The sequence below is a fragment of the Hibiscus syriacus genome, unplaced genomic scaffold (assembly GCF_006381635.1).
Source record: "Hibiscus syriacus cultivar Baekdansim isolate YM2019G1 unplaced genomic scaffold, ASM638163v2 tig00002317_pilon, whole genome shotgun sequence".
Lineage (NCBI taxonomy): Eukaryota > Viridiplantae > Streptophyta > Magnoliopsida > Malvales > Malvaceae > Hibiscus > Hibiscus syriacus.
In genome coordinates, this window is record NW_024061925.1 from 1,158,862 (window position 1) to 1,184,246 (window position 25,385).

A 25,385-nucleotide genomic window follows, 5' to 3' on the forward strand; every position below is an offset into this window, starting at 1 on the left:
CGCCGGAGAGAGTGATAGATGGAGATGGAATGAGTTGCGATTTAGGGATTTAGTTTATGATTTGCTGCTGTTGCGTAGTTATATACCCAAAATTTCAGTGTTGTGATTTACAGATTCTCGTTGCGATTTACGGATTATCGTTGCGATTTACAGATTCTCGTTGCGATTTACGGATTATCGTTGCGATTTACGGATACGCGTTGCGATTTACGGATACGCATTGCGATTTACGGATACGCGTTGCTATTTACGGATACACGTTGCGGTTTACGGATACGCGTTGTGATTTATGTGTTCGCGTTGCGATTTTCATATTCGCGTTGCGATTCTGGAAAATCGCAATGCGAATTTGTACTATCGCATTGCGATTTTCAAGAATCGCGTTGCGATTTTGGAAACTGATTTGCGATTCTGGGGATCGCGTTGCGATTTTTATTTCGCGTTGCGATTTTGTTGGTCATTTTGGTAAATCCAAAAAAAGTTGGTTAAAATCGTATATTATAAGGCATTTTTGGTCACTGAGGCGATTTTCTCTTTTCTTTAATAGAAGAGGAAAATAATGCATTTACTATAATTCCATTTTTATAAATATTAATCAATGTTACTAAATCTCAACATAGTATCATTTCCTTCTAAGGACTAGCGTCAAGATTTATGTAAATATCTTGGGCAAAAAGTTATCATCTTTAGCTCAATAGTTACTCTCCTACATATTCAATGCAATTCATGCTTCCTTAGACCACACTTCTCTATCATTTCTCCTATACTCAATTCTTTTTTCCTAGGTAGGTCCTTCAATCTTCAACTCCACAAATTTTTTCTGGATTTTTTTTATTAATTGTCTGCGAAAACAAGTTGAATTCTTCACCCTTGTTTGACAAGATTTTCTGTTTGTGATGTAGTTAGATCTAGTCTAGTAATCTCCACCAACTTTTCCAATGCTATATAGCAGCTTTGTTGTTTCTCATTTTATCCATAGCTTGATTTTCCATACATTTCTTCTCCTTTGCCATTCTAGGAACCAAGAAGCAATGGCCGATGTTGCCATTTGTAAACATTTGGGTGAATCTCTAGCTACTCATCCACAGCTAGCCAAATCTATCCTCTCAAGGTATATGTATGTATGTATGTATGTATGTATATTTGTATGTATGTGGCAAATAAACCCTGCTAAAATCTTTATGGGTTTTTTGTTTGTTAATTTTGATTGCATTTGTTCATATATAATGCATTATTGAAAGCCTCAGAAAGGGTATTCATAACTCTCAAAAGCTGATCTCGGTTCTCAATAAGGAGGCCAAAAATCAAGCGCTTGATGGGGTTATTGTTGATGTCCTCATGTCCACTAAGGTGACAATGAGCAACCCTATTTTTGTTTATGTTTCTTGATGTTATTTTGATGAGAATATTGGTCTGATACATTTTATATTGTGTAATAAGAAGCTTTGGTGTCGTCTCCATTGGTCTCCCTTGCTATTCGTTCGGCTCCCGGTGTTTGGGAGTACATATGTAACATCTTCAATATCGGGTTAGTGACTAAATTGTAAAGTTTTAGAATTTTGTAATTAAAGTAGAATAATTGAATAGTTCAAGGACTTATTTGGAAATATTTTATGAAGGATTGTTAGTAATTAAATGAAGTAAAGGTTAAAATGGTCATTTGACCAATAAATGAATTAAAATGTGATAAGGATGAGATATATACACGTGAAGATTGGGGGAGAGGAAACAAAGTTTCCAGAGTCCTCTTCATTCTTCTCCTTTCTCTCCACCGTAAACCAAGGTAAGTTTTCTGGTTAGTTGATTATTTATTGATTTTAAGAGTGGGTTTTGATCATTAGGTGATACTTAAGCTTAAGGAAAGCTTAAGTTGTCTTAAAATCAAAAGAGAGAAGTTATAAAAGATTAAAGATAAGGCTTCTAAATGAATTTCTGAAAAAGAGTTGATTAATGAACTTTGTGATGGAATTTGACTTGTCATCAACTTAATTAAGAGACATGAAGTGATAGAATTGAAGAACATATTAAGAAATTGGTATGATTATTGATTTCCATATGGAGAAAGGAATTTTGAAGTTAAGGATGTATTGAATGAGTAGAAATTGGTTTAAGTATGTGTAATTGAGTTAATAATATGAAAGGGAATGAAGCATGAAGTATTAAAGTTGAAAAGAGTGAATTTTCGTGCTTAAATAAAGAGTTTGGGCAAGTGTATCGATACACATTCAACAGGTATCGATACACTCTCGAACGAAAAATCATCGAATGTAATAAGTGTATCGATACACAGGCAGTGTATCGATACCCCCTTAAGATGAAAATTTTCGAATGTAATTTGTTTATCGATAGATAGTTAGTGTATCGATACACACGTTAAGGGATGTACCGATACACTATACAGTGTACTGATACCTACCCTAAATAAGAAATAAAATTAACCTTTCTTTTAGTTTAAGAAATGAAATATTAGAATATTGATATGGATCCATTTATTTTTGTGTAAATATAGAACGTAATCCCGTTCTGGAAATCAAAGAATTAAGATTGAATCAAAGCAAGTAAGGCTAAGGTGAGTGCATAATATAGGTATAATTTAATGGAAATAAGACTTGCGATAAGTCTATTTCCTAGGTTAATTTCATAGTATAATAGTTATGAACATGCATACATTATAATCTTTATTAAATATGCATAAGTCATATATGTCTGCATATTATTCACTACATGATATATGTGTAACACCATAACCGTATAATTATACCTATACAGATTATAGATGTCATCCGTATTAAAAAACATTTCAAAATTCAAAAGCTATTTAAAATTTATTTCATAAAATAGTAAATAATATTAAAAAAATACCATGTCATATAAATCATGTTTCGTTGTAACCAATTTAATTCAAAAGATTTATTTTATATGAATAGTGAATAGTGCCCGTGAACAGTTACAGTAAATAGTGGGGGAATCGATTCCCTATAGCAGGGGAATCGGTTCCCCTTTTGTAATATGGAAATTTGCCAAAACGCGGTTACTGTACCAATGAACAGTAAATGCTACAGTAACTGCGAAAATACATATAAGTTCATAAAATTCCATTTTCTTGTTTTCAATTTTGTTCAGCAAAGCAAATAAAACATAATAATTACATAATAATTACATAATAATTACATACCACTAATTAAATCTACATTACATTTTAGGATGTCTTACTGATAAAGAAATATATTTCTTGATGCTTGATGTTGCCATGAACTCTCTATTCTTCTACGAGCTTTTTACCTACGCGTGAAAATCATCACACGCTAAGTATATACTTAGTGAGGCAATTAAAACATTTTACAGTGCAATACAATTCATGCATAATTTTATTATAAAAACCAAATACCTTACAATCATATTATCAGCATATCCAATATTTTACCATGATCAAAAATAATATAACTAAATATAAAATTCCTTACCAATATACTTGCCATTAATTTCTTAAGCTTGTAAGCTTAATTTCATGCTTACCATTTATTAACCAATAATGTATAAAACCATAGACAATAGCCCAATAACAACCTGAGGACCCTGGGTACAAGTAAAATACATGCACCGTAGTGCTAAACCTGCACTAAGCTTACGCCATAGTGCTAATCCGTACAATACACATAAGGTCGTGCCCACCACCTACACTAAGCTTATGTATAGTGCTAATCCGGACATAAACCTGCACTTAGTGTCCTTACACACTATAGTGCTAATATAAACCTGCAGCTGCTATACTCTATGGCATGCCAACTATACCCTGTCCCTCAATGACTTATTCGGGCATATAGTCTACTTTATTCAATCCATCCATGGCAAAGTATATTATATATTTAACATTGGGCAGTTCATACCCGAAATAACATTCATGGTAAAATCACATTTTCAAAAATCAAAGCATTACAATTTCATACTATGACATATCAATGTCATCAATTTATAAAATATATATATATCATGCTGATAAAACAAGGTCGACTTATCGCAAGTCTTCCTGATGATGTATAATACATCCGTATAATTTCATGCATGTGTTGCACTCACCTTTACACTTTATAATTTCCAAAATAAGCCTCACTATTGTCCACAATAACCCTTTTCTTTTATACTCGAATCGTTTTGAACACCGAGTAAATCACAATCTGTACAAAATATAGATTCATACTTATATGTTAGTATTGCACTAACATAAATATAACCAAATATATTCCATAATCATGCTTCAAACTATTCACCACCATATACTTTAACATTATTAATTCTTTTTAGTATTGGAACCAACTTTTCCAATTTACTCAAAATGGTCCTTCACCATTTTATCACCTAAATCTTTAATACCAAAAATTCCAGTATAGCACATCAATTATATAATACACAAACAATCCCTTAATTTTTCTGGAATTTACGAATTAATCTCCAACTTTCAAAACTTACAAAATGATCCCCAATTTCCTAAGGCTTGTATAATACTTCCTTCATCATTTCCAACTCATATATAATTTTTCCATAATTTTTCTCACTCAAACAAATCCATGGTCAAAACTCATAGAACAAATTCTCAAAAGATCAAACATGTTCTAATCATCACACATGCTTGAATATGAATCTACTATCTCACAAACATCAAAATCCATCATCAATTTCATGATCCCTTTTTATGAACACAAACCCTTAAATTTAGGATCTTTGAACACCAACAAGATTACCATGCCATATTGGTACCAAAAGATAGAGTTTTTCTCATACAACCATTTTCTATTTACAACTTACACAAATATTGAATCAAATTGCTTGAAAATGGAGTTGGAATTTTATCTTACCTTTGGAGAAACCCACGGCTGATTTTGGGAGAAGAAGATGAACAATTGAAATGATATGTTGGGTGCATATCATAATATTTTACATTATAATCCACTTAAATGAATATAATATTCACTTAATTGGGATAAGACCAATTTACCCTTAATGAATATTCTTATTTACCATAAAACCATGACAACTCATCCTTATCATAATTCAAAGTCAAAGATGAAATATTTTGACTTTAAATTTCTGAATTTTCCTATAAAATTTCAAAACTTGCATTTTAGTCACCAAATTCCACTGTTTCAATTAAATCTAAAAAATTCCATATTTTCAGACCAAATTTCTTTGATCCAAAATATTAAAATAATATTTCCAACCATTTTATAGCATCCTTCAAATTTTTGTAAAATTCCAATTCAATCTGAAATTACCGATTCCTTACCGGTTTTAACCATTTCTAATTTTTCTTTACCAAATTCCAAATATAATTCCATAAAACCTCACTATCAAGAGTAAACTATCTATTTATGAAATAAAATTCTTTTCAAGAACTTTACTACTTAATTTCCTAAAATTTCTTCCAAGTTTAATACTTTGACCATCAAACTTTCAAAAGTTACATTTTGGTCACTAACCAAAATTTGGGGTATTACAATTCTCCCCTCCTTAAATAAAATTCGTCCTCGAATTTTTTTATACGTTTATGATGAAAACATATGAGGATATTGCTTCCTCATGTCCTCCTCTCTTTCCCACGTAGCTTCCTCGACTTTATGATTTCGCCAAAGTACTTTAACAAGGGGAATTGTCTTGCTACGCAATTCTTTGATTTCTCGAGCTAAGATCCGAACTGGTTCTTCTTCATAAGTCAAATATGACAGATTTCAATTTTCTCTGGTGCAATGACATGCGAAGGATCTGATCGATACTTCCTAAGCATCGACACATGAAACACATTATGAACCTTATCCAATTCTGGAGGTAGTGCTAACTGATACGCCATTGGTCCAACTCTCTTTAATATTTCATAAGGTCCAATGAATCTTGGGCTTAATTTTCCTTTGTGCCCAAATCGAAATATCTTTTTCCAAGGTGATACCTTAAGAAAAACTTTATCGCCTTCATGGAATTCAATATCTTTTCGCTTCAAATCTGCATAAGACTTCTGACGATCAGCTGCAATCTTGAGATTATCTTGGATTATTCTCACTTTATCTTCAACCTCCTTTAATAAATCAGGACCAACAAGATTTCGATCTTTCAACTCGAACCAATTTAATGGTGTCCGACACTTTCTTTCGTATAAAGCTTCGTAAGGAGCCATCTTAATGCTCGATTTATAGCTGTTATTGTAAGCAAATTCTGCTAGAGGCAAATACTTTTCCCAAGATCCTTCGAACTCAATCACACATGCCCTTAACATATCCTCCAAAATCTGGATAGTTCGCTCAGACTGATCATCCGTCTGTGGATGAAATGCCGTACTGAAATTCAATCGAGTACCCAAAGCTTTATGCAAAGAATTCCAAAATCTAGAAGTAAACCTTGGATCTCTGTCAGATATGATTGATACTGGAACTCCATGTAGCCAAAATATTTCCTTGATATACAACTCTGCATATTTATCCAAGGCATAATCCATTCGCACCGGAATAAAATGTGCCGATTTAGTTAACCGGTCAACTATCACCCAAATGGAATCCTTCTTATTTGATGTCAATGGTAGCCCTGTAACAAAAATCCTTAGTAACTCTGTCCCACTTCCATTCTGGAATAGAAATTGGTTGTAACAATCCTGAAGGCACCTGATGTTCAGCTTTCACTCGCTGACACGTCAGACATGTCGCAACAAATTCAGAAATGGCTCTTTTCATACCCGGCCACCAAAATCGACTCTTTACATCCTGATACATTTTGCTCCCACCTGGATGCATAGTTAGTGGACTATAATGTGCCTCAAAAAGAATATCTTTCATTAACTCATCATCATTCGGAATATAGATTCTTCCTCGATAATACAGACCTCCATCTGACTTGACTTCAAAGTCTTTAGTCTCACCTTTTTCCACTAGTGAATTCTTTTCCAAACATCTGTCATCTTTCCTTTGTAGCACTATTATCCGATCTAAAAGCATCAACTTTTTTTTAATTCAACCAATAATGCGCCATTTTCTTTCAATAATAGTCGCACATTCATCGCTCGTAAAGCTGCAAAAGTTTTACGACTAAGTGCATCTGCTACAACATTTGCTTTGCCTGGATGATAATCAATGATCAAATCATAATCCTTTAAAAGTTCTATCCATCTTCTCTGTCTCAAATTGAGCGCTTTTTGAGTCAATAGATATTTCAAGCTCTTATGATCCGTGTAGATGTGGCATCTCTCACCATACAAATAATGACGCCAAATCTTTAGAGTAAAAACTACCGCTGTTAACTCAAGATCATGAGTTAGGATAATTCCTCTCGTGCGTATTTAATTGTCGAGAAGAATAGCCTACCACCTTACCATCTTGCATAAGTACACAACCGAAACCATTATGAGATGCATCACTATACACCACATACTCTTTACCCGATTCCGGTTGTACCAACATGGGTGCTTCTGTTAAAATCTTCTTTAGAGCTTCAAAATTCTCTTGACATTTCTCAGTCCAAACAAATGAAACATCCTTTCTCAAGAGCTTGGTCAAAGGAGAAGCAATTATTGAAAAGTTTTTCACAAACCTTCGATAATAACCAGCAAGTCCCAAAAAACTTCGGACCTCGGTAACATTTTTTGGAGGTTTCTACTCTAATATTGCTTGAACTTTCTTAGGATCAACTCTTATGCCTTTTTCCGAGACAACATGACCAAGAAAAGCAACTTTAATAGCCAAAACTCACACTTCGACAACTTGGCATATAACTTCTTATCCTTAAGTATTTCGAGCACAGTACGAAGATGAACATCATGTTCCATCTTTGTCTTTGAGTATACCAGAATATCATCAATAAAGACCACCACAAATTGATCTAAATAAGGTTGAAATACTCGATTCATCAAATCCATGAATGATGCTGGAGCATTTGTCAACCCAAACGGCATTACTACGAACTCGTAGTGTCCATACCGTGTTCTGAAAGCTGTCTTTAGAACATCTTCCTCTTTAATCTTTAACTGATGATATCCCGATCGAAGATCAATCTTAGAGTAAATAGATCTCCCTTAAGTTGATCAAACAAATCATCAATCCTCGGAAGAGGATACTTGTTCTTTATCGTCACCTTGTTTAACTGTCGATAATCTATGCATAACGCATTGATCCATCTTTCTTTTTCACAAACAACACCGGTGCACCCCAAGGTGAAATACTTGGTCTTATAAATCCTCGATCCAGTAGCTCTTGCAATTGGGCCTTTAATTCTCTTAACTCTGTTGGGGCCATTCGATAAGGAGCCATCGAAATAGATGATGTACCTGGGAATACATCAATCCCAAACTCCATCTCTCTATCTAGAGGTAATCCAGGTAGCTCATCCGGAAACACCACTGGATATTCTCGTATAGTTGGAATACTTTCCAACTTAACTTCTGCAGTTCTGGTATTTAACACATTTGCTAAAATTGTCTGACATCCCCGAGACAATAATTTCTTAGCAGTAAAAGCTGAAATCACATTGGATAAGGGATTTAACCTTTCTCCAACAAATATTATCTCTGAACCCGTTGTATCCTTTAAAAACAATCTCTTCAAACGGCAATCTACCCAACCATAGTAGGAAGATAGCCAATCCATGCCTATGATTATCCCGAATTCCTCAAAAGGCAATTCTAACAGGTTTGCAGGAAATTCCACTCATTGTATCTTTATCGGACATTTATTACTAATCCGACAGATTTTCGCACTATGGCCCAATGGATTGATTGCCACAATATACCTAGAAATAGGTTCTAAAAAGATTCCCCTATCTTTTACCAGTTTTGTACTTATATACGAATATGTAGAACCGGGATCAATCAATACAAAAACAGGTTCATCAAAGAGATAAAAGGTACCTGCTAAAATCTCAGGAGCATCTCTGTCATCATCAGTCTTGATGTGATAAACTCTTGCAGTAGTTCTACCTTCATGATTAGATGCAGTCTCAGATGTACCAGGTTTACCCAATTTTCCACCTCTACCCTTCTGTGGTCCCGATACTGTCTGATCTGGATGAAGTTCTGGGAAGTTCCTCTTAAAATGCCCAGCTTTACCACAATGGAAGCATTTCCCTTCATCAAACCAACATTGACCCGAATGTTTTCTCCCACAAATCTTACATTCAGTAATAGGACGGAATCCTGAGCCTTGAGTACCCACTGAAGTTGCCTGAGTCTGCTTGAACTTTCCTCCAGAAAATCCTTTCCTTCCTGTGGATACTGAGGAAGCATAATTTTTCTATTGCTTGCCCTTGTTGCGTTTGGAAAAGGGTGCAGATGCAAAGTATGAGCTTCCAAACCTTTTGTTAGTCTGAGCCTTCTTCGCCTCTATATCTTCAAGGTCAACTTTTTCCATAGCTTTAACCTTGTTTACTGCTTCTTGAAAAGCAGTGAAATGATGAGAAACCAGAATTATCTTATACTGAGAATCCAATCCAAAAACAAATCTATCAATTCTAGATTTCTCAGTCGGAATAAGCTCCGAAGCAAATCGACTCAGCTTGTGAAATTCACATTCGTACTCATAAACTGTTTTGACAGATTGCTTTAAATATAGGAATTGTTGCATTATCTCATTGACAAACACGTCCCCAATATACCTTTCCTTGAATTCATTCAGAAAGAATTCCCAAGTAATCTGCTCAGTGGGAACTCATGCAACGACTGTATTCCACCACAAACTGGCTTGTTCCATCAGTAGAGACACAACCTCATCCAACTTTCCTTGATCACCACAAGGAATCCTATTGAGCATATTCTTAACATCATTCAACCAGAAGTCAGCAGCCATCAGATTAGCATCCGAATCACCTCGAAATTCAGGTGCTATCATCTTCCTTAGTTCTTTTAGAACTGACACTGGGGTTCGACGGTTAATGATGGTGTCTATAGCTTGTAGGAACAATCCCTGATCCTGAACAGGCATATCATGTTGATTCAGATTAGACGGTTCTACATTTGGCTGAGCATTGGGTGGATTCTGATTCACCTCGTTACTCCCACTCTGAACATGAGTAACATGCTCGCCTGCCCTACTCGATTCTTGATGATCTGACATCTGAACACAGTCAAAATCATCGTCCATTAGTAATGAGTAACTTTACTCCTAAAAAGCATCATCACAATATATATATACTACTATCAGTACTTTTGACATCCTAGTGGCATGTACAAACTTTTTAACTCAAAAACAACCTCGATTTAGTCCTAGAATCGGCTAAACCTGTAGCTCTGATGCCAATAAATGTAACACCCATAACCCGTATAATTATACCAATACAGATTATAGATGTCATCCGTATTAAAAAAACATTTCAAAATTCAAAAGCTATTTAAAATTTGTTTTCTTAAAATAGTAAATAATATTATAAAAATACCATGTCATATAAATCATGTTTCGTTGTAACCAATTTAATTCAAAAGATTTATTTTATATGAATAGTGAATAGTGTCCGTGAACAGTTACAGTAAATAGTGGGGGAATCGATTCCCTGTAGCAGGGGAATCGGTTCCCCTTTTGTAATATGGAAATTTGCCAAAACGCGGTTACTGATAAAGCAAAGCAAATAAAACATAATAATTACATAATAATTACATATAAGTTCATAAAATTCCATTTTCTTGTTTCCAATTTTGTTCAGCAAAGCAAATAAAACATAATAATTACATAATAATTACATGCCACTAATTAAATCTACATTACATTTTAGGATGTCTTACTGATAAAGAAATATACTTCTTGATGCTTGATGTTGCCTTGAACTCTCTATTCTTCTACGAGCTTTTTACCTACGCGTGAAAATCATCACACGCTAAGTATATACTTAGTGAGGCAATTAAAACATTTTACAGTGCAATACAATTCATGCATAATTTTATTATAAAAACCAAATACCTTACAATTATATTATCAGCATATCCAATATTTTACCATAATCAAAAATAATATAACTAAGTATAAAATTCCTTACCAATATACTTGCCATTAATTTCTTAAGCTCGTAAGCTTAATTTCATGTTTACCATTTATTAACCAATAATGTATAAAACCATAGACAATAGCTCAATATACAACCCTGAGGACCCTGGGTATACGAGTAAAATACATGCACCGTAGTGCTAAACCTGCACTAAGCTTACGCCATAGTGCTAATCCGGACAATACACATAAGGTCGTGCCCACCACCTACACTAAGCTTACGCTATAGTGCTAATCCAGACATAAACCTGCACTTAGTGTCCTTACACACTATAGTGCTAATATAAACCTGCAACTGCTATACTCTATGGCATGCCAACTATACTCTATCCCTCAATGACTTATTCGGGCATATAGTCTACTTTATTCAATCCATCCATGGCAAAGTATATTATTATAATTTAACATTGGGCAGTTCATACCCAAAATAACATTCATGGTAAAATACCACATTTTCAAAAATCAAAGCATTACAATTTCATACTATGACATATCAATGTCATATCAATTTATAAAAATATGATATAATATCATGCTGATAAAACAAGGTCGACTTATCGCAAGTCTTCCTGATGATGTATAATACATCCGTATAATTTCATGCATGTGTTGCACTCACCTTGACACTTTATAATTTTCCAAAATATGCCTCACTATTGTCCACAATAACCCTTTTCTTTTATACTCGAATCGTTTTGAACACCGAGTAAATCACAATCTGTACAAAATATAGATTCATACTTATATATGTTAGTATTGTACTAACATAAATATATAACCAAAATATGTTCCATAATCATGCTTCAAACTATTCACCACCATATACTTTAACATTATTAATTCTTTTTAGTATTGGAACCAACTTTTCCAATTTACTCAAAATGGTCCTTCACTATTTTATCACCTAAATCTTTAATTCCAAAAATTCTAGTATAGCACATCAATTATATAACACTTACACAACAATCCCTCAATTTTTCTAGAATTTACGAATTGATCTCCAACTTTTCAAAACTTACAAAATGATCCCCAATTTTCCTAAGGCTTGTATAATACTTCCTTCATCATTTCCAAGTCATATATAACTTTACCATAATTTTTCTCACTCAAACAAATCCATGGTCAAAACTCATATAACAAATTCTCAAAAGATCAAACATGTTTTAATCATCACACATGCTTGAATATGAATCTACTACCTCACAAACATCAAAATCCATCATCAATTTCATGATCCCTTTTATGAACACAAGCCCTTAAATTTAGGATCTTTGAACACCAACAAGATTACCATGCCATATTGGTACCAAAAGATAGAGTTTTTCCCATACAACCATTTTCTATTTACAACTTACACAAAATATTGAATCAAATTGCTTGAAAATGGAGTTGGAATTTTATCTTACCTTTGGAGAAACCCACGGCTGATTTTGGGAGAAGAAGATGAACAATTAAAATGATATGTTGGGTGCATATCATAATATTTTACATTATAATCCACTTAAATGAATATAATATTCACTTAATTGGGATAAGACCAATTTACCCTTAATGAATATTCTTATTTACCATAAAACCATGACAACTCATCCTTATCATAATTCAAAGTCAAAGATGAAATATTTTGACTTTAAATTTCCGAATTTTCCCATGAAATTTCAAAACTTGCATTTTAGTCACCAAATTCCACTGTTTCAATTAAATATGAAAAATTCCATATTTTCAGACCAAATTTCTTTGATCCAAAATATTAAAATAATATTTCCAACCATTTTATAACATCCTTCAAATTTTTGTAAAATTCCAATTCAATCTGAAATTACCGATTCCTTACCGGTTTTAACCATTTCTAATTTTTCTTTACCAAATTCCAAATATAATTCCATAAAACCCCACTCTCAAGAGTAAACTATCTATTTATGAAATAAAATTCTTTTCATGAACTTTACCACTTAATTTCCTAAAATTTCTTCCAAGTTTAATACTTTGACCATCAAACTTTCAAAAGTTATATTTTGGTCACTAACCAAAATTTGGGGTATTACAATATGACTCATATAAATATATTCAAATCCTTGCATTATAGAATATGAGATGAATGATTATATGCACATGTGAAATGTGATAGAAGAAAGGATATATAAGATTTCAAGGGAAATGACATAAGCACATGTTTATATGAAGTAAAATATTAATGCCCATGTCATGTTATATGAGAGCTCTAGGTATAGTTGGCAAGCCAAGAGTTGAGGGTTTCATAGGTCCTTTAGGACATATTCATAGGTCATTTGGGATAAATCTCATATGCCACTCAGTGGGACTTATACGAGTTGTGGTGACAGCAAATGTGCATAACCTCTATGTACTCGAATACATTAAGTTCTCAGTATATACATGGGCTTATCAATAATATGAAAAATGTTTATTGCATTATATGTTATAGTATTGTTTATACTGAATCATACGAAATGAGATGGAATTCTAAATATTATGTTGCATGTTCACATTCATAAGAAATGCATTATTATAAGTTTATGCCTCACTAAGTATATGACTGTAACATCCCAAACTACGGGTTAGTGACTAAATTGTAAAACTTCAGAATTTGGTGATTAAAGTAGAATAATTGAATAGTTTGATGACTTATTTAAAAATATTTCTTGAAGGGTTGTTAGTAATTATTAAAATAATTAAAGGGCAAAATGGTCATTTGAATTAGAAATGGATAAGATAAGGATATATACGAGGATAAGGTTGAGAGATTTCTCTAGAAATCTCTTCCTTCTTCTTCTTCTCCACCGTGAACCCAAGGGAGCAAAGGTGAGTTTTCTGATTAGCTGATTATTTGTTGATTTTAAGTATGAGTTATGATCCTTAGGTATACTTAAGCTTAAGGAAAGCTTAAGTTGTCTTAAAATCAAAAGATGAAGAAGTTATGAAAGATTAAAGAGAAGAGGTTTCTAAATGATTTTTTGGAAATGAGTTGATAAGTTGAATTTGAAACTAAATTTGAATTGTCATCAACTTAATTAAGAGATATAAAATGATAGAATTGGATTTAGAACATGTTGGAAATTGAGTATGATTCTTGAATTCTATATGGATAATAAGATTTTGAAGTTTAAGATGTAATAAATGAGTATAAATTGGTTTAAGTATATGCATGTGAGTTAAGAACATAGAAGGGGAGGAAACATGAAGTGTTGAAGATGAAAAGAGTGAATTTTCGTTCCTAAAATATGATTTCTGGGCAAAGTGTATCGGTACACCTTCACCAGGTACTGATACACTATTAAATGAAAAACATTGAATGCAATAAGTGTATCGATACACAGAGGTGTATCGATACACCCTTGAAATTGAAAACATCGAATGTAATTTATGTACCGATACATAGGCATTGTATCGATACACAAGTTAAGGAATGTACCGATACACTATGGAGTATACCGATACTTACCTTAAATAAGAAATGAAAGTAGTTTTTCCTTTAGTTTAAGAAAGGGAAGATTAGAGTATATCAATTAGAATATTGATATGGGTCTATATATTATTATGTAGATATAGAACGTAATCCCATTCTGGAATAATCAAAGAATCAAAGCAAGCAAGGCTAAGGTGAGTGCAATTTAATTTGTACTTATGTTATTGAACAAACATTAGCTTGCCATGAGCTAGTGATAGAGTTACTATGGTAATAAGTGACTCCTAAAATGTTATTTGATTTATAATGCATGCATAAGTTATATATGTTTACATGATTTGATAAATGATACATGATTCATATGATATGTGATAGAAGAAAATACATATGTGATTACAAGAGAAATGATATGAGTAAATGAATATATGAAGCATAAGAATAATGCCCATGTTATATGATATGAGAGCTATAGGTATAGTTAGCATGCCAAGAGTCGAGGGTTCTACGTGGTCCTTCGGGACAAATTTCACCCCTAGTGGGACCATACGAGCTATGGTGACAGCATAAGTGCACAACCTCAATGTACTTACATACCTTAAAGTTCTCAGTAATGTACATGGGCTTACAAAATCTATCACAAGTGTTTGCATTATTACATGTTATCATGCTATTATCATTTACATTGAATTATCTGTGACATGATAGAATAATTAGATTACATGTTCATATGTATATGAGATGCATTATTATTATATTTTATGCCTCACTAAGTCTATGGCTTAACGTGTAAGTGATTTACACGTAGGTATTAAAAAGTAAGAGGATCAAAGCTAAGCTTAACAAAACAACATATCTCCACTCGAAGATCAGAAGTAAATTACACAATATGTCTTGTTATGTACTAAATGGGTTGGCATGTAAACAAAGTCATCAAGTATGTAATATTTAATCGAGTTTGGTCATGTTTTGAATGTTTTAATGTAAAAGGTTAACCTTATATTACTGAAAGTCCAAAATTTTACAGTTTTTATAAAAGTACATGTTTTGAAATGTTAATGTGACACTTCGGATTCGTATCCGGGTCGGATACAGGTTGGTGTGTTACAATGACTTAGCGTGAAAATGATTTACACGTAGGTACAGAAAAGCAAGAAGACCAGATCAGAAGCCCTTACGCAGTATGTTTGTTATGTAATATAGGTGTTGGCATGTAAATAGAGTCGTATAGTACGTAAGCTCTGATCAAGTTTGTAATGTTTTGAACTTAACGATGTAATTATAGTTTTTGTGTTAATAAAAGTTTAAATGTACTACGGTTTTTATAAATGTATGTTCTTTGAAAAGTCAATATGACACTTCAGATTCGTATCTAGGTCGGGTACGGGTTGGGGGTGTTATAATTAATGGTATTAGAGCTACGGTTTAGTCGATTCTCAACATAAACCGAAGTCCATAGTGTCTTAAAAAGTGTACATGCCAACATAGTAGTAAGAAATTCTGATTTGATAAGAGTAATGAGTATGATGTTTAGCTAATAGAGATATTTGGTTATATCTTATTAGATGTCCAGACAAGATAGCTCTCGAAGTGAAGCGGGAGATGAGAGGCTAGCTGAAAGTAGTAATTCACCTGCCCTGGCCAGGTAAGGTGAAGAACATGCACCTTCTGGAGTGCCTTTACAAGACCAAGACATCTTCTTCAGGATGTTGGACGTAATCTTGAAGCGTTTCCAATCTCTTGCCTCCTCAACACAGATGATGAATGTTTCAAAGGAGCTGAAGGGATTACGAGCTCCTGAGTTTAAAGGTGAAGCTGAGGAAGGTCTTGTTGTTGCGGACCTTTGGCTTAACTATGTGAAGATCATGTTAGAGGGATTCCACTGTTCTGAAGTGGAGAAGTTACACGGAGTGGTCTCCTTGCTTAGTAGGCAAGCGAGAATTTGGTGGACAAATGTAACTTTGAGAATAACCAGTGATCAGGTGACATGGTCTCTGTTTCTTGAAGAGTTCAGGAATAAGTATATAGGAGACTAATTTATAAAACAAATGAAGCAATAATTTTTTAATATTAAGCAAATGAACCACACGGTGTATGAGTATAAGTATGAATTTAACAAATTGAGTAGTTTTGCGGCTGAATTATTGCCTACAAAGAAAGACGCGTGCGAATGGTTTGTGGAGGGCTTGCGCCCGAGGTTGAAGGAAATTTTGATCGTAATGAATCTGTCTTCATTCCAAGAAGTAGTAAATCGTACCAAATCTATAGATAGAGCTCAGAGTGAACGGTTTGGAGAGTAGAGAGCTCAACTATCCAAAAGAACTAGAGATTTATAAAGTTTTGCACCACATAAGAGAGGTAGAGATTCTGGTTTTCGGTTTCAGACGAGGTCAGATTCGGTGGCATCCACTACAAGAGGATCAAATCAAATTAGAGCGAGACTGACTCAATCTGTAGGGTCTGGTGATGGGTGAGCACAGCAGAGTCAAGTGAGGCAGTGTCAAATTTTTGGAAGAAATATTAGCGGGATATGTAGAATTAAAACAGGAGCTTGTTTCCGATGTTGGGAAACATGACATTTCATGAGAGACTGTCCCTTGAGGGCCGAAGAGCCTACTCTATCGGAGAGATCTACTTCAATGTCCCAGAAGGGACGAGATAGAATTTAACTCGAATCCTCTACTCAGCAGGAAGTTCGCTCCACTACTCGAGTATATAACCTCAAAACCAATAAAGACCGGGATGATCCATAGATATTAGTAGGTACCTTTCTACTATTTGATAGACGTGTTATGGGATTGATTGATCCGCGATCTACATATTCATACATTAATAGTAAGTTAGTGAGAAAATTGAACATTTGGTTAGAAACTACTAGCAATGAGGTGATAGTGATGAATCTATTAGGGCATAGTGCTCGTGTGAATTTGGTATGTTGGGGTGTCCCATACAGGTTAAGGGAATTGAATTCCCTGCTAATCTGATGGAATTACCTTTTGAAGAATTGAAGTGATACTGGGAATGGATTGGTTATATTGCTATCATGCAAATGTTGATTATAGATTGAAGAGGGTAACTTTAATCAGTTCAAATGGATTAGAAGTAGTAGTGTTCAGTGAAAGATGAAATAAATTGGCAACGTTATCTCGGTGATGTCAGTAAAGAAACTATTGTTACAAGGATGTCAGGGTTTCATGGCTAATGTATTGGATAATAGAACCAAGGAGAAAGGGTTAGAATAAATCCCTATAGTCAAAGAGTTTCCTGATGTTTTTCCAGCAGAATTACCAGGGTTACCTTCGGACAGAGAGGTAGAATTCCAAATTGAAATAATGCCTATAACAACGCCTATTGCAATGGCACCATACCGAATGGCTCCAAAAGAGTTGCAAGAATTAAAGATACAATTACAGGAGTTGTTGGACAAAGGATTTATAAGACCGAGTGTTTCACCCTGGGGAGCTCCAGTGTTGTTTGTGAAAAAGAATGATGGGTCCATGCGTTTCTGCATCGACTAAAGTAACCATTAAGAATAAGTATCCTCTCCCTAGGATTGATGATTTATTTGATTAGATGAAAGGAGCTTCGGTTTTCTCTAAGATTGATTTACGATCTAGATATCATCAGTTGAAGGTTCAAGAAAAAAATATTCCAAAGATCGCATTTAGAACAAGGTATGGCCACTATGAGTTCATTGTGATGCCTTTTGGAGTTACAAATGCACTAGCTACTTTTATAGATCTAATGAATAGAATATTTCAACCTTATCTGGACTAATTTGTAGCGGTTTTCATCGATGACATATTGGTGTATTCAAAAAATGAAAGAAGATCATAGTGCACACTTGAGAACAGTTTTACAAATTCTACGAGACAAGAAGTTATATGCCAAGCTATCCAAATGTGAGTTTTGGTTAAATGAAGTAATATTTCTCGGACATGTGATTTCTGCGGAAGGAATTCGAGTAGATCCTTAAAAAGTAAAAGCTATTCTTGAATGGGAGGTTCCCAAGAATGTATCTGAAGTTCGAAGTTTTTAGGGACTTGCGGGTTATTATCGAAGGTTCGTTAAGAACTTTTTGATGATCGCTTTACCCTTAACTAAGCTAATGAGAAAAGGTGTGACATTTATGTGGACTCCTGAATGTCAAGAAAATTTTGAAAAGTTAAAAGAAGATTTTGACAGAAGCTCCAATGTTAGTCCAACCTGAGTCTGGCAAGAACTTCATAGTGTATAGTGATGCGTCCCATAATGGCTTGGGATGCGTATTAATGCAAGAAGACAAGGTGGTGGCCCATACTTCGAGGTAATTAAAACCACATGAAAATAATTATCCGATGTACGATCTGGAGATGGCTGCAGTAGTGTTAGCTCTTAAGATCTGGCGCCACTACTTGTATGGTGAAAGATGCTACTTGTATACAGATTATAAGAGTCTAAAGTATCTGATGACTTGGAAGGAGTTAAATTTAAGACAAAGAGGATTGGTGGAATTTCTAAAAGATTATGATGTAGTAATCGATTTCCATCCTGAAAAAGAAAATGTAGTAGCATATGCTTTGAGTCGAAAGACGTTTGCAACCTTACGAGCCCTGGATGCTAAGTTGTCATTGAATGATGATGGTTCTTTATGTGCAAAATTATTCATTTGGCCATCATGGATAGATAGAGTCAAGGAATTGCAAGTTAGAGATGAAAAGTGTTCAAAGAAATTACAGTAAGTGAGAAACGGAGAGCTTAATGGTTATGAGATAAAAGTCGATTGGAATTTATATTATCGAGGGGGATTAGTAATTCCGATAATGATGAATTGATGAATGATTTGTTAACGGAAGCTCACTGTAGTCCATTAACGATGCATCCCGGAGGAAACAAAATGTATATGGATCTCAAAAGTCGTGATTGGTGGCCTAGAATGAAAAGAAATATTACAGAATTTGTGTCCAAATGCTTGACGTGTCAGCAAGTCAAAGCTGAGAACCAAGTTCCATCAGGATTGTTGCAACCCATATTTATTCCTCAGTGGAAATGGGAGAATGCAACGATGGATTTTGTAACAGAGTTGCATTTGACTTCGAACGAAAGAGATTCAATCTGGGTGATTGTAGCAGATTGACTAAGTCAGCTCATTTCATTCTGGTCTGAACCGATTTATCTATCTATGGATAAATATGATGAGCTTTATATTAGAGAGATTATAATATTACATGGTGTACCTATTTCATTGTTTCTGATCGGGATCCTAGATTTACATCACGGTTTTGGAAGTCTTTACATAGAGCGTTAAGAACTCGATTGAATTTTAGCACAGGATTTCATCCTCAGATTGATGGACAATCTGAGCGAACTATCCAAATCCTAAAGGATATATTAAGAGCCTGTTTGATTGAATTCAAATGATCGTGGGAAAAATATTTGCCACTTGCTTAATTTGCGTACAACAATAGTTACCAGTCAAGTATCAAAATGGCTCCCTATGAGGTGTTATATGGGAGGAAGTGTCGTACACCTTTGAACTAATACGAGCTTAAGGATCGAGAAATTCTTGGTCCTGAGTTGATTTAAAAAATGGAAGAAAAGGTCCAAATAATTCAGAGTAACCTCAAACATGCAGCAGATAGACAAAAATCATATACATACCTGAAGATGAAGGAAATTGAATTCCAAGTCGGAGATAAAGTGTTTTAAAGGTGTCTCCATGAAAGAAGGTGTTAAGGTTTGGTTAAAAAGGAAAGTTGAGTCCTCGATTTATTGGACCATATGAGATTATAAAAAGAGTGGGATCAGTGGCATACTAATTAACTTTGCCACCGAAAAAAGAGAAGATACACAATGTCTTCCATGTTTTCATGCTCCGAAGATATAGGTCTGATCCCTCTCTTATAGTTACTCCAGAGAAAGTAGAGGTTCAGACTGATATGACTTATAAAGAAGAACCGGTTCAAATTTTAGCTCATGAGGTTAAGCATTTGAGAAACAAGACTATTCCATTGGTTAAAGTCTTGTGGAGGAATCACAAGGTAGAGGAAACAACGTGTCAATATCCCTATCTCTTTGTGCAATAAAAATTCGAGGACAAATTTTCTTAAGCGGGAGATTTGTAACATCCTCAATATCGGGTTAGTGACTAAATTGTAAAGTTTCAGAATTTGGTAATTAAAATAAAATAATTGAATAGTTCAAGGACTTATTTGGAAATATTTTATGAATGATTGTTAGTAATTATTAAATAAAGTGAAGGGTAAAATGGTCATTTGACCAATAAATGAATTAAAATGAGATAAGGATGAGATATATACACGTGAAGATTGGGGGAGAGAAAACAAAGTTTCCAGAGTCCTCTTCATTCTTCTCCTTACTCTCCACCGTGAACCAAGGTAAGTTTTCTGGTTAGTTGATTTTAAGAGTGGATTTTGATCCTTAGGTGATACTTAAGCTTAAGGAAAGCTTAAGTTATCTTAAAATCAAAAGAGAAATAAGTTATAAAAGATTAAAGATAAGAGGTTTATTTTGAGATGGAATTTGACTTGTCATAAACTTAATTAAGAGATATGAAGTGATAGAATTGAATTTAGAACATATTAAGAAATTGGTATGATTATTGATTTCCATATGGAGAAAGGAATTTTGAAGTAATGGATGTATTGAATAAGTAGAAATTGGTTTAAGTATGTGTAATTGATTTAATAATATGAAAGGGAATGAAACATTAAGTATTGAAGTTGAAAATAGTGAATTTTCGTGCTTAAACAAAGATTTCTGGGCAAGTGTATCGTTACACATTCAACAGGTACTGATACACTCTCGAACGAAAAATCATCGAATGCAATAAGTGTATTGATACACAGACAGTGTATCGATACCCCCTTAAGATGAAAAATTTCGAATGTAATTTGTGTATCGATACATAGGTAGTATATCGATACACACGTTAAGGGATGTACCGATACACTATACAGTGTACCGATACCTACCCTAAATAAGAAATGAAATTAGCCTTTCTTTTAGTTTAAGAAATGAAAGATTAGAATATATCAATTAGAATATTGATATGAATCCATGTATTTTTGTGTAGATATAGAACGCAATCCCGTTCTGGAAATCAAAGAATTAAGATTCAATCAAAGCAAGCAAGGCCAAGGTGAGTGCATAATATAGGTATAATTTAATGGAAATAAGACTTGCGATAAGTCTATTTCCTAGGTTAATTTCATAGTATAATAGTTATGAACATGCATACATTATAGTCTTTATTAAATATGCATAAGTCATATATGTTTACATATGATTCACTACATGTTATATGACTCATATAAATATATTCAAATACTTATGTTATAGAATATGAGATGGATGGTTATATGCACATGTGAAATGTGATAGGAGAAAGGATATATGAGATTTCAAGGGAAATGACATAAGCACATGTTTATATGAAGTAAAATATTAATGCCCATGTTATGTTATATGAGAGCTCTAGATATAGTTGGCATACCAAGAGTCAAGGGTTTCATAGGTCCTTCGGGACATATTCATAGGTCATTCGGGACAAATCTCATATGCCACTCAGTGGGACTTATACGAGCTATGGTGACAACAAATGTGCACAACCTCTATGTACTCGAATACCTTAAGTTCTCAGTATATACATGGGCCTATCAATAATATGAAAAGTTTGTATTGCTTTATATGTTATAGTATTCTTTATACTGAATCATACGAAATGAGATGGAATTCTTAATATTATGTTGCATGTTCACATTCATAAGAAATGCATTATTATAAGTTTATGTCTCACTAAGTTTATGACTTAGCGTGTAAGTGATTTACACGTAGGTACAGAAAAACAAGAAGACCAATCTTAGGAGCAGCATATCACAACTTGAAGATCATATCAGAAGCCCTTACACAGTATGTTTGTTATGTAATATAGGTGTTGGCATGTAAAAAGAGTCGTACAGTACGTAAGCTCTAATAAAGTTTGTAATGTTTTGAACTTAACGATGTAAGTATAGTTTTTGTGTTAATAAAAGTTTAAATTTACTACGGTTTTTATAAATGTACGTTCTTTAAAAAGTTAATGTGACACCTCATATTCATATCTAGGTCGGGTACGGGTTTGGGGTGTTACAATATTGTTGTGGAGGTCCAAAAGCTTTTTGTGGAGGAATTGTTGGTTGCGGAGTATTTGAAGTTGAAGGAGGAGATTGTTGATGGAAGGTAGGTAGTTTACGATCTTCTAGTTTTGAGTTAATATCGAGTTTATGTTGAATGATGCTCGATGATGTGATTCAGCTCCAATGGCGGAGAGTTCACGTTGGAATTGGACTTTGGTTCATTCAACAATTTTGTTCATCGTCCATCTTTTTCAAAGTCCATTGGCAATGGCATGGAATTCCTCAATATCCACCTTTCTGCTAAACTATTCCAAGACAAGGAAAACTTAAACTTATTGCTTGAATTTCTACAAATTCATTGCCTAAAGGGAAAGGTAACGAACTATATCGATCTGTTGTTCGATTTTCATTGTAAATTTTAGTACATCAGAACTTAAGGATCATTCACTGTTGTGCCACAGGGTATGCTCTTGAATGACAAAATCAAAGATGTAAATTCGCTTCGACGTGCATTGAGGAAGGCAGAGGAGTATCTGAATACCTTACCATCTGATACTGCATGCTCAGTTTTCGAGAAAATGTTCAAGGAGATTGGTCTGGAGAAAGGATGGGGTGACAATGCTGAGCATGTTCTTGAGATGATCCATCTACTTCTGGATCTCCTGTAAGCGTCGGATCCTGTCACACTCGATACCTTCCTCGGAAGAATCCCATTGGTCACCAATGTAGTTATCTTGACTCTTCATGGATACTTTCCTCAAGACAATGTTTTGGGATACCCTGACACTGGTGGCTAGGTTGTTTACATCTTGGATCAAGTCCAGGCCTTGGAGGAAGACATGCTTCACCGTTTCAAACTTCAAGGACTCGACATTGCCCCACGTATCCTTATCGTATCCTAATGTTACATCGGTTTTGATTCTCCTTTTTATCCAAATTTGTATATAACCATGTTTGATGCTTTACTTTGGCTGTTCTTATACCAAATTACTCGTTTCCTTCCTAATGCCGTAGGAACAACTTACGGTCAGCGTCTCGAGAAAGTGTACAGAACAGAGTATTCTGATATTTTTTTAGTACCATTCAGAACCGAGAAGGGAATTGTACGTCAATGGATATCTAGATTTGAAGTATGGTCCTACCTGCAGACGTACACCGAGGATGTTGCAGCTGAGATTACCAAAGAGTTCAAGGGCAAACATGATCTGATTATTGGGAACTACAGTGATGAAAACATTGTTGCTTCTTTACTAGCACATAAGTTTGATGTCACACAGGTTTGTTAAAAACCAATTCATTAACCAATTTTCTTTTGATGTATTTTGATGTTTCATATGCATTTTATAAACTTGTTCTTCGATGTCGAATGCGGTGCACCATTGCTCATGCTTTCGAGAAGACGAAATACCCGGATTCGGACATCAACTGGAAACAGATCGAGGATAAGTTTCACTTCTCTTGTCAGTTCACTGCTGACCTTATTACAATGAACCAAACTGATTTTATAATCATCAGCATCTTCCAAGAGATTACAGGAAGGTACTATATATATCTTCCATTTTACTTCCTCTAATGTCAGTACCGATTTGAGATGCTAACAACGTCGACATCCTGTGAATTTCAGCAAGGACACACTTGGTCAATACGAGAGTCACATGGCGTTCACTCTTCCGGGGCTCTACCGTGTTGTCGACGGGATCTATCCGTTCAATCCCAAATTCAATATTGTCTCTCCTGGTGCTGATATGAACATATACTTCCCTTACACGGAAGAGAAACGAAGATTGAAGAAGTTTCACCAGGATATCGAAGAGCTTCTTTACAGCCCTATTGAGAATGCAGAGCACTTGTGAGTTTTTAACCTGTTTTACACCCTTTTTCACTAGATTACCTGCACGATGTTAACATTGTTGTTTGGAAGATGTGTTCTAAATGATCGAAACAAGCCGATTCTGTTTACCATGGCACGGTTAGACCGGGTGAAGAACTTAACCGGACTCGTTGAGTTTTATGTCAAGAACAGCCGGCTGAGGGAACTCGTTAACTTGGTTGTAGTAGGTGGAGAGAGGAAAAAGGAATCCAAGTACATAGAAGAGAAGGCTGAAATGAAGAAGATGTATGAACTTATCCAGAAATACAAGCTGAATAGACAATTCAGATGGATATCATCCCAGATGAACCGAGTGAGAAACGGTGAACTCTATTGTTACATTTGCGACACCAAGGGCGCATTCGTTCAGCCTTCTATATACGAGGCTTTCGGCTTGACTGTCGTTGAAGCAATGACCTGCAGCCTACCAACATTTGCAACATGCTATGGAGGCCCTGCTGAGATTATTGTCCACGGTAAATCAGGGTTCAACATCGATCCTTATAACGGCGATGCGGCCACCAAAACCCTTGTTAATTTCTTCGAGAAATGCAAGGCTGATCCGTCCAATTGGGAGAAGGTTTCCCAGGGAGGCTTGAAACGCATACAGGAGAAGTAAGAAATAAGGTTTTGCGTGATATTAAAGTTTTACGTATGAAACTATATACCATTTCTCATTTACTTTTGCCTTATAGGTATACATGGCAGATCTACTCTGAGAAGCTATTGACTCTCACTAGTGTTTATGGCTTCTCGAAACATGTTTCTTACCTAGAACAATGTGGCCACAGGCATTACATCGAGATGTTGCATGCATTCATGTACAAAAAGCAGGTAAATATTTCTGATTATTCATTTTTCTTCAAAAATTCATGTTTCAACACTGTTTAATGTGTTCCTTGTGCGGTGCTTTTCAGGTCAAAACTGTTCCTCTTGCTGTTGAGTAAACAAAACTGTTTCTCATAAATATTGTTTGT

The 25,385-nt window shown here is 34.6% G+C and overlaps 1 pseudogene; it reads left to right on the forward strand.

Moving 5' to 3' along the window:
- Positions 1–1,031: 1,031 nt before the first annotated feature.
- Positions 1,032–25,355, forward strand: LOC120144730 (annotated as a pseudogene).
- Positions 25,356–25,385: the final 30 nt, after the last annotated feature.